This window comes from Python bivittatus, unplaced genomic scaffold, assembly GCF_059951505.1.
Source record: "Python bivittatus isolate LINGU-HERP-01145 unplaced genomic scaffold, Pbiv_v1 ctg000050_np1212, whole genome shotgun sequence".
NCBI lineage: Eukaryota > Metazoa > Chordata > Lepidosauria > Squamata > Pythonidae > Python > Python bivittatus.
In genome coordinates, this window is record NW_028277033.1 from 9,897,353 (window position 1) to 9,910,133 (window position 12,781).

A 12,781-nucleotide genomic window follows, 5' to 3' on the forward strand; every position below is an offset into this window, starting at 1 on the left:
TGGAGCATAGGTCCATAGTTGACCACTATATTGTAAATAAAATCCCGTTCATTAAATATAAAATCTATTGACATAGCCTCCAAAATCTGTGACCTTTGAAACGCACCTTTTTCTAAAAGAAATGCACTGGATCATCTTTTAGCATGCCAGACAGCCCCCAAATCTATTGATCCTAAGTATGTCATTCCTGTTGGATGGCTTCCAGTACCCCCTACCTAATATTTTATATTGAACTTTTTTCAATGAGACATAATCTGAATCTTTTGGCTGCCATACTTCATCTGCTTCTGGTAGACTAAATCCCACCTTGTTAGAACAGGTGTTTCATGTCTTAAATTATTCGATAAAGGCAAGATTATTCTTGCTTTCTGCTTCTGACTCAGCAGAGAGCATATGTTCAAATGAAGCCTATGGGTTAGGTTAGTTATTTTTCATTACTGGAGAATGAGTCTAATTAGTATTCAGATCAGGCAAACATTCATCAATACAGCACAGATAGAATGTCCTTTATGTCTCCAGGGAGGAGGAAAAAATACTTGGTTTCTAACCATTCTGAGCAAGAAACTGCAAAATTCCACTGTTGCTTTGAACACAACATGAGCTTCCCCAAGTATCTGGGAAGGGCAGTGTTTCAGGTTTCCCCCCAAATACTTGAACCAGCCCATGTTACATTACTTGAAAACCTATTTTAAAGGCCAAGAAGGTACATAGCAAACTCCTTTGCTAGGGAAACCAAGAAAGAGAGGTAATTCCAGCTCTGAAAGGGGTGCATCCCACACATCAGGACTTCAGCAAAATGCGGAGGGACCTTTATAAAGAAGACACCTGCTGGCCTGGCAGTAAGAGCACGTTCCTGGGTTTAATCCACCCTCCTTTGATAGGCCAACGTCTTAATACAGACCCACCCCTAGCAAAAGCAACAGCTCCATAATAATGACTCTGTGGTTAGGTGAGGCCCAATGCTTCAAAGCTGTGAAAATCGTACTAAAAGTGGTTACATTAAGCCTTGTAGCTCCATTCATTCTGCCTCAGCTGCAGATGCTTTTGAAAAGCATGCCTCAGCAGAAAAGGGGCAGATTGGTCTCCCAAATATCAGTCACCAGTAGGATTTGGGAGGAGGAGAAGAGGAGGAGGTGTGTATGGTTTGAAGTCCTGGATTGTGTTCCACCTGCCTGGGTGTACAACACAGACTGTTTTAAGGACTTCTCTGTTGCTGATTACAAGGTAGGTAGAGTATCATTGCTCGTAATTTGATTTCTCTTGTGTTTGACCCTATTCCTATGGTGATGTTGTGTTCCTCCTTTGCAAAATGGCTGGGTGTCTGCTGCTGCTTGCTGCTTTGACCAGCCCTGGGACTTAGAGGCACTGGTGCAAGACAACCTGTGCACTGCAATTTGTGTTTTGGGGTCTTTGCTATCTAAGCCTTAATGCTAACTACTTCCTCTGCTGCCTCTGCTAATCAACAAGCAGCTGGCATGGCAGAGAGCCTTTGCTCCGAGCAACTAGCTGAACTAAAAAGGGGAATGAGCTGAATTACAACACAGAAGCCTTTGAAACGGCATCATAATGGCCAGTTAATGAAAGAAAACGTGGCAAGTCAAGGATGTGTAATGACTCTTACAAGACAACCTTGTTCCAAGTAAACACAATTAGGAATGCATGTTGTCTGGACTTACATATACTTGAGTGGGAAGACAGGTGTTGATTTCAGTAAGACCACAGTATTACAAGCATGAAGATGGTACTATATATATTTCCATGTTTTCTTTCTTTCTTTCTTTCTTTCTTTCTTTCTTTCTTTCTTTCTTTCTTTCTTTCTTTCTTTCTTTCTTTCTTTCTTTCTTTCAGAGGAATCTATCTTTAGGCCAGCATTGTTGCTGAAAACTTCATGAAAATAAGAAAATACATCAAAGTCAGGAAGAACACTTGTCATGTTCTTTTGATACAGTAGCTCAGTCCTGGGAGGTGATACTTGGCTTCCAAGGGAGCATTGAAGAAATAGCAGTCCATTCTTAGGTTAAGAATTCTTAGCTGTTCAAATCAGTATACACTACCCTGATCTATAGCCCTTGGACATACGGCCCCATTGCAAACAGGCTTCTAGAGAAAGCCCGTGACATTTCAGACTGGCCTTGCTTCCTGAAGCAGGCCTATCTCTAACCCACATTAACCGAGCAGCTTGGGAGGAGGAAATCTGATCATCAGCTTTCCCCTCATCTCTTTTTGCATTACTGGTCTTGCCATGTGAATCCTATCACTATGTCAGGGCAACTTTTCAAACTAATTGCAGCTTCTCATGAAAACATAATGTAAAAACTTGCTGGGCTGACATCTCCGAAAATGGCTCCTTACGCCAAAAGGCAGTGTGTTCATTTAACACAAAAGTGCGAGGCAGGATGATCAAATGTTTTTGGGTTTGATTTATGGAGCAAGCCCCACATTGTTTCTTTTATTATTATTCAAAGCCGCTTCTTTGTAGCGACAGCAAACAACTTCCAGACCAGCCATGGAGTGTTTCACTTCTCTGCGGCTGCTACTTTAATACAGCCACTGATCAACAGCCCCTAGTTCTGAAGGACTATTCCAGGAATGAGGCTTCTAATTTATAAAACAGGATAGAAAAGTGTGAACATATCAGAATAAGAAGGAGGTGGTTGTTCGCTGCCAGTGATCTAATAGGTACCTCTGATGCCTTTATCACATTTCCTTTCAGAAGTATTTTTTTATTCTTGCTTCCATTGTAGCTGTTCCTGTGAATAGAATTCCAATAATACAAGAGGCTGCATTTAAACAGAGTGAAATACCTTGAACTGAAGCTTCAATTAGTTCACTATTCCAAAACTTCAAGTAATGGAACATTAGTTCCTGACACACAGAGGTCAAATGCAATATATAAAGCTATCAACATTAATCTTGATGAAGTTGCATTATTCTGTGCTTTTTGATTTTACTCATTAAAAACCAACAAGGGCTGATGACTTTTATCCTCAGCACTGTTGGTTTGACTTTCACAGAACTTTCATGGTCAGATTATCCAGGTACAAAGCTTGTCTGCAAGAAGGAAGAACATTGGAATGACATCCACATTGACTTACATTCAAACAGAACATGACAAGGTATTGTGGAGAATTATTGGGGTTTTAAATCTCAACATGCTAATTAAAAACTGGTATGAATTCTCATATGGGCTGTGGTTGTGTCTGGGTGTAGTTATATGGGTCATTTTTGGATAAAATTGTCCATTCCAGGGTGTTCTTCAACACATTTGAGGTTCTTGATCAAAGCAGAAAAACAAAATTCAACACACTGCTACTCCCAATGAGTTTGGTGAGCTTCATTAGATGGGGAAAATTCTTGGGATGACCTGGGGAATTCTGGAATATTCCAATCCCTAACTATGTTCACCTGGTACCCTGTATCTGGAGCACCTTGGGCTACTTTGCTTTGGAGGATTTACTTCAAGACATTGCTCAACTACTCCTGCAATGGCCTGCTTCAAGACTAAGTCTTGAAGGAAACAGACCGTTCCATTCCCAAATCAATGGATTTGGCATATCCTTATATTATGTTTTCTGCTCCTCTATCCACTCGCTTCTTCTTGGCTGTTGTTTCTGGGGACCAAAGTCTCCTTTGCATCAATCTTGATTCTTTGTGACTTCCTGGATATATCTCTACAGTTTTCTTGGCAGTGACATGGAAATGGTTTGCCATTGTGTTATTCTGGGATTTATTTATTGATTTGTTTACTTATCAATCTTATCAGCCCTGACATTCCCTGGAGGTCTGTCATTTGCATACTAATCAAGCACAGGCTGCTGAGTTTCCAAGCTCAGACAAGTTTGAACTGATGCTGCCACTTGCCAATGCCTACAAATGTTTTAGGCACCACAAATTTAACAGCTCAATTTTCTTTAGGTAGCAATCTTTCCATGATGGAGGCTGCAGTTGATTTTCCTTACTAAGAGGTGTGATGGAGACAAGTGGCCAGGATATTGACGGATTAGGATTGATGGATGGTTTCAGGATTTTCTGGTTTTGTTTTTGTTTTCCCCTGAGATGGGGTGAACGTATTACTCCATTTAAAACAAAGTTAAAAATATTACAAGGCTTATATTTCAGGTCTTTTCAAAAATGGATAATGGTTGTGTTGTTCCATCAAATCAGAAGAATAGAAATGCTGCCTTGATGGACTGGTTGATTAGTTTTCAGATGTCTCCTTCAAACTAGACCTTTGTCATCTTTTAAATAAGATGGAGAACTGTGTGGAGCTGAAAAAGCTTTCTGATTAGCGCAGGGTGATTTTTTTGCAAGGAATATAGTACTATAGATCTTTGCACCAGACTGAAGGCCATGATTCAGAATTATACTAATGACCATCAACAGTCTCTTCATTTATGTTCATTGGCTTCATATCAGTCTTCAATGCCACTGAAAGAACCAGACTGTGGGAAACAGTTGAGATGGCCGATACTGATAGACATCTCTGCAAGCTATTAATGGAGCTTATTGAGGACTCAAAAAAGGCCTCTGTTGATTCTGTTTTATTAAGGAGCCTTCTTATCGAGGAAGGAAGGAAGGAAGGAAGGAAGGAAGGAAGGAAGGAAGGAAGGAAGGAAGGAAGGAAGGAGCGTAAACTGGTTGTTTGGGAATTCAATTCCCTACCAAATGGCCTTTTTACTTCAACAGTTACCAAGTAGTCATTTTTTACTTTGATGCCTTGCAAAACTGAGATACCTTTCAGATGTTTGGATAAATTATATTTTTAGGATTAGCTTTATATTATCTACACAGTTTGTTAGAGATGCACAGCACTGTAGAACTGAAGAGGAGAAGGTACTTTGGAGCACACAGAGATGTTCAGGTGGTGTCCATTGACAATTCCTTGAAGCAGCTGCACATTTTCATGGCATCAAATGACTCCCCTCTGCAGCTCAGGTTTAATCCTAGAAAAAGCTGGGTTTGGTTTGGTTTAAGGGTTTGCCAACCAGTATCTTGTCTGTGCCAGTAGCTCCCCCCACTTTTTTTTTTTCTTCTTTTGAATCTAAAGTGCTGAGAATGTCCCAGTGTTGCTGTTTTATATGCAGGTTTTTTATTTATTCATTCTCATTATGTTCTATATTTTATGCCTCATGTTTCATCTATGTTGTTTGTCTTAGGATGAGCAATGCATCTCTTCTGGTTCTACACTTCTTGTGGGTTTCCCCCTCAAAATAGCACAAAACTGTAACAGATGAATGGTTCATAAACTGTTTGACCCAATTACCGTTTTTCCCAGTCTCAAATAATGTCAAAAACCAATAGATTCTGTTGTTTCACACAAACATCTCAGCAGTGGCAGTCCTAAATTGGAGCCTCAGCTCACAAACAAGCAATTTCAGATTGCTCCATTCCCCCCAGGATATCCCCAAATTACTCCCTTGGGGGTAATAACCCCCCATTTAAGAACCACTGCCATAGATTTTCGAAGACAACAAAAAGTGTTTAGATGCTGCAGACCCTCCATGGCTTTGGACTTGCTGCTTCCAGTCTAGGTCATTATTTATTGATTTTTAGAGTGTTGCAGAGAACATGTTGAAGTAATGCTAGTTAGAATTCTGCAGTCACTGGGGTCCATAATAAACGAAGCATACATATTTAAGTTTATTAAGACTATCTGGAGATGGATGCTTAACGTCCAGAAGGACAAATAACTTCTATTTGTGAAGTTACTGTATATACTTTAACAGATAGTTTGAGTCTTCTCTGAGACTTCTGTTCTCAAGGGGGTAGAAGCAAGGAGAAGGAAGGACGTATTCTTCCTGCAGGAAGAAGAATGGAAAGGGGAGTTGAAAGGTCTTCAATTCAGGGCAGAGCAGGAACAAAGAGGGATTTCTTGTTCCTAGCGTTCCTAGTGGCAATAAAGATATATCTACCTAAGGTGGCTATAATAGGCAAGAAATAGAAAGCTTCCATAACACAGGATGAAAAGTCCGTTGGCTTCACACTTGTTATTAGGCTACTAGAGCTTGTGGAAGCAGATAAAAATTTACAAAACATCACTAGTTTGGAATGTCTTCACATTCCTTTATTATCAGGAAAATTGTTAGCCTGTTCATCAAACAATTGTTAGAAAGGGAATTAAGAAGTACCTGACCCAGTGAACTCAGACATAAATTGGGTGCTATAGTGAAAGTGAGCAATTGTAGCAATTTCTGTACCTTATTTTTTTTTCCTTCAGGAAACCAGATGAATGAAGATTTGGAGAGAATCTTGTGTTCTGTTCCCCAGATCGTGACAGCCCAACTCATCTGAACAGTGCACCCATCTAAGTAATGCTGTGTGTATAGATCTGTACTTGTAAATTGACCAGTAGTGTATCAACAGACTTCTCTCTCTTCTTCCAAGCCAAGCACATTTCAGTGAAGATTGTAGCCACAGCCTTGCCCCATTATTGTCTGGGTATGTTTGTTTTGAAACAGAAACCTAAATGGAAGGAGATGAAAATGTTTTCTGTTTATGGTCAGGTCTGAAATCTTGCTTTCTAATTTTAACGTGAATTTTATTATACCTTTAAAAATGGATGGTAGGCAATTTTAAAATGCAAATAGAGGCCAGATTAGCTCAGATCCACCATGCATCAAGCTGAGTGCATTTGCAGTAAAGCTCAGTCTTGTTTGCACAGCCTGCTTGTTTGTTATGTGCCAACCAGCCTAATCTCCAAACACAAAATGCATAACTTTTGGTTATATGACCTTTTGTAATTGTTTGATCTGTTACATGTAAATTAGTTCTGCGATGGCTGAATACTACCTTAATCAGAACAAAGGAATATGCAACTTAGCTCTGAATGCTTCCATTAGCCACTTCAAACAGTCTGCAGATCACGTAGACAGGCATTTTGTTCAGACTGGTCTTAATTGGATTATTGATACATATATTAATTGGAGTATGGTAATTCGCTGTGAAAACGTAGATAGACATGAAAGGAGATTCTAACCGAAATGTACCTTCTCAAGCAAGGAATTAAAAATGCATTTTTAGTAGCATTAGTGGTTATATATTTATTTGGTATGGGCTTAATGACGCTGAAAGTTGCCGGCCAGAAATGGTCGACGCTTCAGCGGTTCGAGTCCAGCCTTCGTGTTAAACAGGGTGAGCTCCTGTTTCTTCCCCAGTTCCTGTCAACCCAACAGGTCGAAAACTCACGTGAGTAGATAAATGGGTACTCTCACTCCGGTGGGAGGAAAAATGCTGGCGGTGCCTTGCAAAAAGGAGTTGGGAGCAGTTGCCGGTAAGTGCGAAAAACCGCGCGCGCCCGAAAAGGGCGCGAAGCAACGGAAACCCCGCCTCCTGCGCTCGCCAGCTGGGTTCTGCTCTAGGAAGGAGGGTCTGGTAAACCACTTCCGAAAAACAATTGCCTTGAAAACTGCAAGGACTTGTCCAAGCAGTCACTGCAGGGTCAGCAATGACTGAGCGCAGACAAAAAAAAAAAAAAAAATCTAGGTACAGTACAAGACCTTTTTTCCCCCCTGACAACAGCTGTATGAGGTAAGTTGGGCTGAGAGAGAGCAGCTCCCAAAGTCATCCCGTGAGCTTTGTTGCTGAGGGTGAACTTGAAAATGGACCTCTCCATTCCCAGTCCAACATCTTAAATTCACTGGCTTTCAGAACTAAGTTACAGATCTAATTTCACCATACAACCTTAGTCAAAGTAATGTAATACATGGGAGTTGCATGTATTGTATCAGTGTCTGTCTACATGAATAACAGTTCCACGACCCAAAGCTTTCCTTCTGTGCAGAAATTCTTCCTGCGTGTGCTTGAACTAACAACAGCAAATACAGATCTGCTACTGCTACTTCCCTTTTTCTGTTGAGTTAGTCCGATGAACACTCACAGAGTCCAAGCCCCTTGCTGCTCGTCATCTTCTCCTTCCTTCCACCTTTCCCAGCATTAGAGCTTTCTCCACAGAGCTGGATCTTTGCATCATGTGTCCAAAGTAGGTTGATTTGAGCCCAGTCATTTGTGCCTCAGGTGACGACTCTGGGTTGATTTGTTCAATGATCCATTGGCTTGTTTTCTTGGCTGTCCAGGGTGTTCTCAGGACTCTTCTCCAACAGCAAAGTTAAAAAATGTCAGTACTCTTCCTATCCTGCAAAAGTCCAACTTTCTCTTCCACAGAGTGTCAAATAGACTACAATTGCTTGCATTATTCTGATTTTTTTAGGCATATACACATATCAGTAAATAACCTAGTCACCCTTTAAAATCATAATTTAAAAGTTTTTTATAATAACTTTATTGAATTTTTAAGCAACAAAGATAAAAGATAAGATAAAAAATAACAGAAACTAATATTTAAGAGAAGGGAGGAAGGCAGGCAGGCCAAAGTGCAGAAAATAGGAAATAAAAAAGAAATATAAAGAAATGACTTCCAATCTTCTTTTACAAGTTATAGGTAGAAAATTAAATTGAGCTCTAACTCTATGGTTACAACATAGCTTTCATTGTTCCTATCATCTACGATTTTTTCTAATCATTAATTTCATTTTTTTCTGCTTTGCACAGAAAGTCCAAAAGGAGTTTCTAATCAGTATTAATCAATGTCTTTTTTCTAATCAAAGTCGTCAATTTAGCCATCTCAGCAAGCCCCATCATCTTCCCCATCCACTCTTCCATTGTGGGTAATGTCAAAACTTTCCACCTTTGTGCGTATAAAAGTCTCGCTGCTGTTATCATATATGAAAACAAAGTTCCTTGTGTTTTTTCCAACTTTTTGTCAATCAATCCCAAAAGAAACATCTCAGAATCATAATTCAAAGGTTGAGAGGCTTAGCATATTAGTTTGGGAGTCAGAAGCTCAGCCAGATTTCTACACAGAGGCTCGTGAATTATTCAGGGTCATGACATTCCGACGACTTCTGAAGAAATTTAGAACGGATCATCTCTCTTTACCTGACTGAGTGGGCAGCAAATAAATGCAATTTTTCAGGAATGAATCCTTGCAGTCAGCATAGAAAATGCTTCCCTAAAAAGAAGTTGATATAGGAACTATACATTAGGAAAAAAATGACAATGCTAATATTAATATTTAAAACATTTATAAGCTGTCATTAAGCTCCAAACTCTCCCAAAGTGGGTTGCACAAGAGGATGAATAAAAGAAACATTAAAACTGAATGTGAAAGCCTAAAATGGCCCTCACAACTTCTGAAATTCGACTGCCATCTAAAACTGTCAGATACATTCAGAGAAAAGCTTGCATGAATGAATGGCTCTTTAGAGCTTGCTTAAAAATGCATGGTAGTGAGGTTTAGTGAATCTTCAGTTTGAGGCTGCTAGGAACAAATCCTCTGGATCTGGAGAATGAATTCAGTGTCTGGATATAAGAAGATGTGTCCAATTTACAGCTCCTGGGGGAAACCTTTGGGGAATTAGTCTCTCCATTTATAAGTGTTGTTTGTACAGCCAGTATCTGGCTAGTCAGTGTTGATGGGAAGAATGCTAACCAAATAGACCTTTAATTTGATCCAGCTGGGCAACTTTTTATGTTCATATTGGGAGTGAAGTCTAAAGATAGACAATAAAAAGAGAAAGCACAGTTGGAAAGAAAAGCTTTCTAAAATGTTTCTGGTAATGACCTTGATGGGATTAAATTAGTTTTGATGGAACTAGATGGCATTCTTCTACAGAGACTGAGTTCTGAAAAATCAGCACGTTATGTCATGGAGTTGAAGGTTACAATAGATTCTGTGAAGGTACAGACAAAAGAGAGGATGTTGGCTGGTGTCTCATTGAACTGGAAAACGAGGCAGAACTAAATGTTCTGTTCATAATGAATAAACAAAATACTTTTAAGATGGTTATTGCATGCCTCTTTCTTTTGGCCAGGGAGGGAGGGAGGGAAGGAAGGAAGGAAGGAAGGAAGGAAGGAAGGAAGGAAGGAAGGAAGGAAGGAAGGAAGGAAGGGGCATTTTTGTTGAGGTGAGAGAATTGCTAAATTCAGCTGGATGCCACAGCCTGATTTACAGATGTTAGAAGATTAAAATAGATTTGTCTCCATGCTGTGAAAAGCTTCTCTTGCTTGTTTTATAGATTATACTGTCACTAAAGGTCATGTTGTTATGGTCCTGGTCACATGGCAAATTCAGAATTAGGTAAGAAAGAATTTGTTGTTGTTGTTCTGTTGTTGTTATTCCAGAACCTGGGACTTTAACCGCACTACAATTTAACAGATGAATGTGTTGTTATTTCCACGTCAGAAAACGTTAAGGCTGCCACAAGTCTGCTGTTAAAAGAACTGGAGCTGGTCATCTGGGAAGCTTGACTTGACCATTTACTCTAAGGGGAGGTTTAGTATTCTCTCCAGACCCAACTCTGCTTAGGTGCTGAACCTGCTATGAAATTTAATGGCATGAAATTTACTTTTTTCCACAGCTGGCTGTGAACATTTGCTGTTGTTTAATTTCAGTGCTAACAAATATTGACAAAGGAAAAGGTTCCCAAGGCCATCCTTCTGGTCATACCACTGCAATCCCTGATAAGAATTATCTCTTCCCTGTGTCTGCTCTGATGCCAGATAAGACCATTCCTTAGCTTGTGGGAGATGGACTAGATGTTCTGCCTAGTAGACGTTCTGTCTGACGGACCTGGCTAATTGCTAACTGTTCTCTTTCTATAATTAGGGTTTCTGAAAGAGGGAGGATCTGCTTCTCCTTCTGCAATTGGTTAAAAGCCAGGAAGACGGTTCTTTATACTAGAAGAATATTTTTCTGCAAAAATGAAGTGGCTGGAAAAAAAAAGACATGGAAAAAGCTCAGCAGCTACAGACTGGGAAATGACAGACTGCACACTGTGTGGTTCCTCCATGTTCTTCCATACATTTTTATGCTGGAGAAAGAATGAACCGCCTTCCACTATCCATCCTTCCTTTGGGGAAAATCCCATTCAACTCACCCATTTGCTGAGCTGTTATGTTACATGCTGTGCTACATGAGAATAACAGAACATCCGGAAAAAAAAATTGGTTAAAAGAAGGAAAAAATATATTGGAAGCTGATTCAAAGAATTAAGACTGGACCTGACAAGCTGGAACTATGGTTTTTCAACTAATGAATGACCATAAACCCTGGGCTTGTTATCCAAGGAAACTCTACTGAGATAAAGCTTCTATGAATTTAGGTTTTGTTCATGTTCTGATTTATTCACTCTAAATTGTTTTGACCCATTTCTTCTTCCATGTGATGAAAGCACCACCCATTTTCTACTTGCATTGCAATATTCTGTGGAAATCCAAAAGGGCAGAGTTGCTACGTTCTGGGAAGGGCATGCATTTTAGTCTGGGAGGTCCAATTTAAATACAAATTTGGACTGTACCAGTTTTTCCCAATCTTTGCCCCCCATCCTGATTTTACGGTACAAGGTGCTTGACAATTTGAAAGTTTATGAGCCCCAGTGGTGTCATCCCTTGGCTGTTGATTTTAGGTCACCGAATCCTTAAAGGAGATGCCCAAAAGTTTAAAGAGCTTAATTTGATCTGTGCTACAGCTGATACTTTTTCAAGAATATCAGCCAATATCAGGTCTTTCAGAGGAGAGGGCTATTTTTATTTTATTGCAGCTAGTGGCTCCTCACAGTTCTGGGCAAAAGCATGGATTAAGAAGAGGACTGTTGCATTGTCAACATACAGCAGGACAGAAACATGTCGTTGTTTAATACGTGTGTCTGTGTGAGGGGGTGAAGCTTAGGTTTTATTGGGAATTGAACCATCAGATTAAGATAAAAATAAATACTGCTCATTTTTTAAATAAAAAAAGGAAACTCTTAACTATCAGATTTTTAAAATAAGATTTTTATACATCAGAATTCCTTTCTCTTTTTGTTGTGTGTTTGATGAAAGAAATATTTTACTAAGTTCTTATTCGGTAGAATCCTCTTCATGGCTCTATTTTCTGTTTTAACTTTTTTTTTCTTCTTCTGGTGGGCTCTTATTAATTTATTGGTAAAAGATGCAAAGTATTTATAATAAAAAAGACACAAACGCTAGGATAATTAATTTGGGGAATTGGAAGGGTCGGAAAGAGGATTTTGAAAGCAGTGAAATAATGTCATATTTATTTTGAAAACAATAGTGAGGATCTAACAATATAAATTATTATTATTAAACTTTATTGTCACTGTACCTCGTACAACGAAATTAAAGGCCATCCCCAGTGCACCTTATAAATATAAAAACCATAGAATAAAAAACACACATCCTTCACATTCTATTCACCATTGCACAACCCCTGATGTTACATTAATATTGCATCATACAGTAGAGTTCAGTATAGTTGCAGCTCTGAGATAAAAGCTATTCTTCAGCCTATTTGTCCTTGTTTTTATTATTCTGTACCGTCTGCCAGATGGTTAGGGTTAGAAGTAGTTAGGAATGTTGGCTGGTGTGGGTCTTCTGGGCTGTGTGGCCGTGTTCTGGAAGTTTTGTTTCCTAACGTTTCGTCAGCACCTGTGACCGGCATCTTCAGAGTGCAGGAGCACAGACAGGAGCAGTTCTCTCTGTGCCCAGGGTGTTGTGACCCTTTTTGTGGGTATTTATAGAGATCTGAGGGGGGGGGAAAGGGGGGGACTGGGGGTGTGTGGGAGGGGTTGGGTTACTGAGTGGCTGCTTGTTTTGGTGTCAGAATCTGTGTGTATCTTCCTGGGGATTAGGCAGGGTTTTTCTTCTATTGAGTTGTTAACGAGGGGCTGCTGGGGGTGATTAACAAGTTCATTGTGTGAACTGTTCACATGTCCTGGTGGTTGAG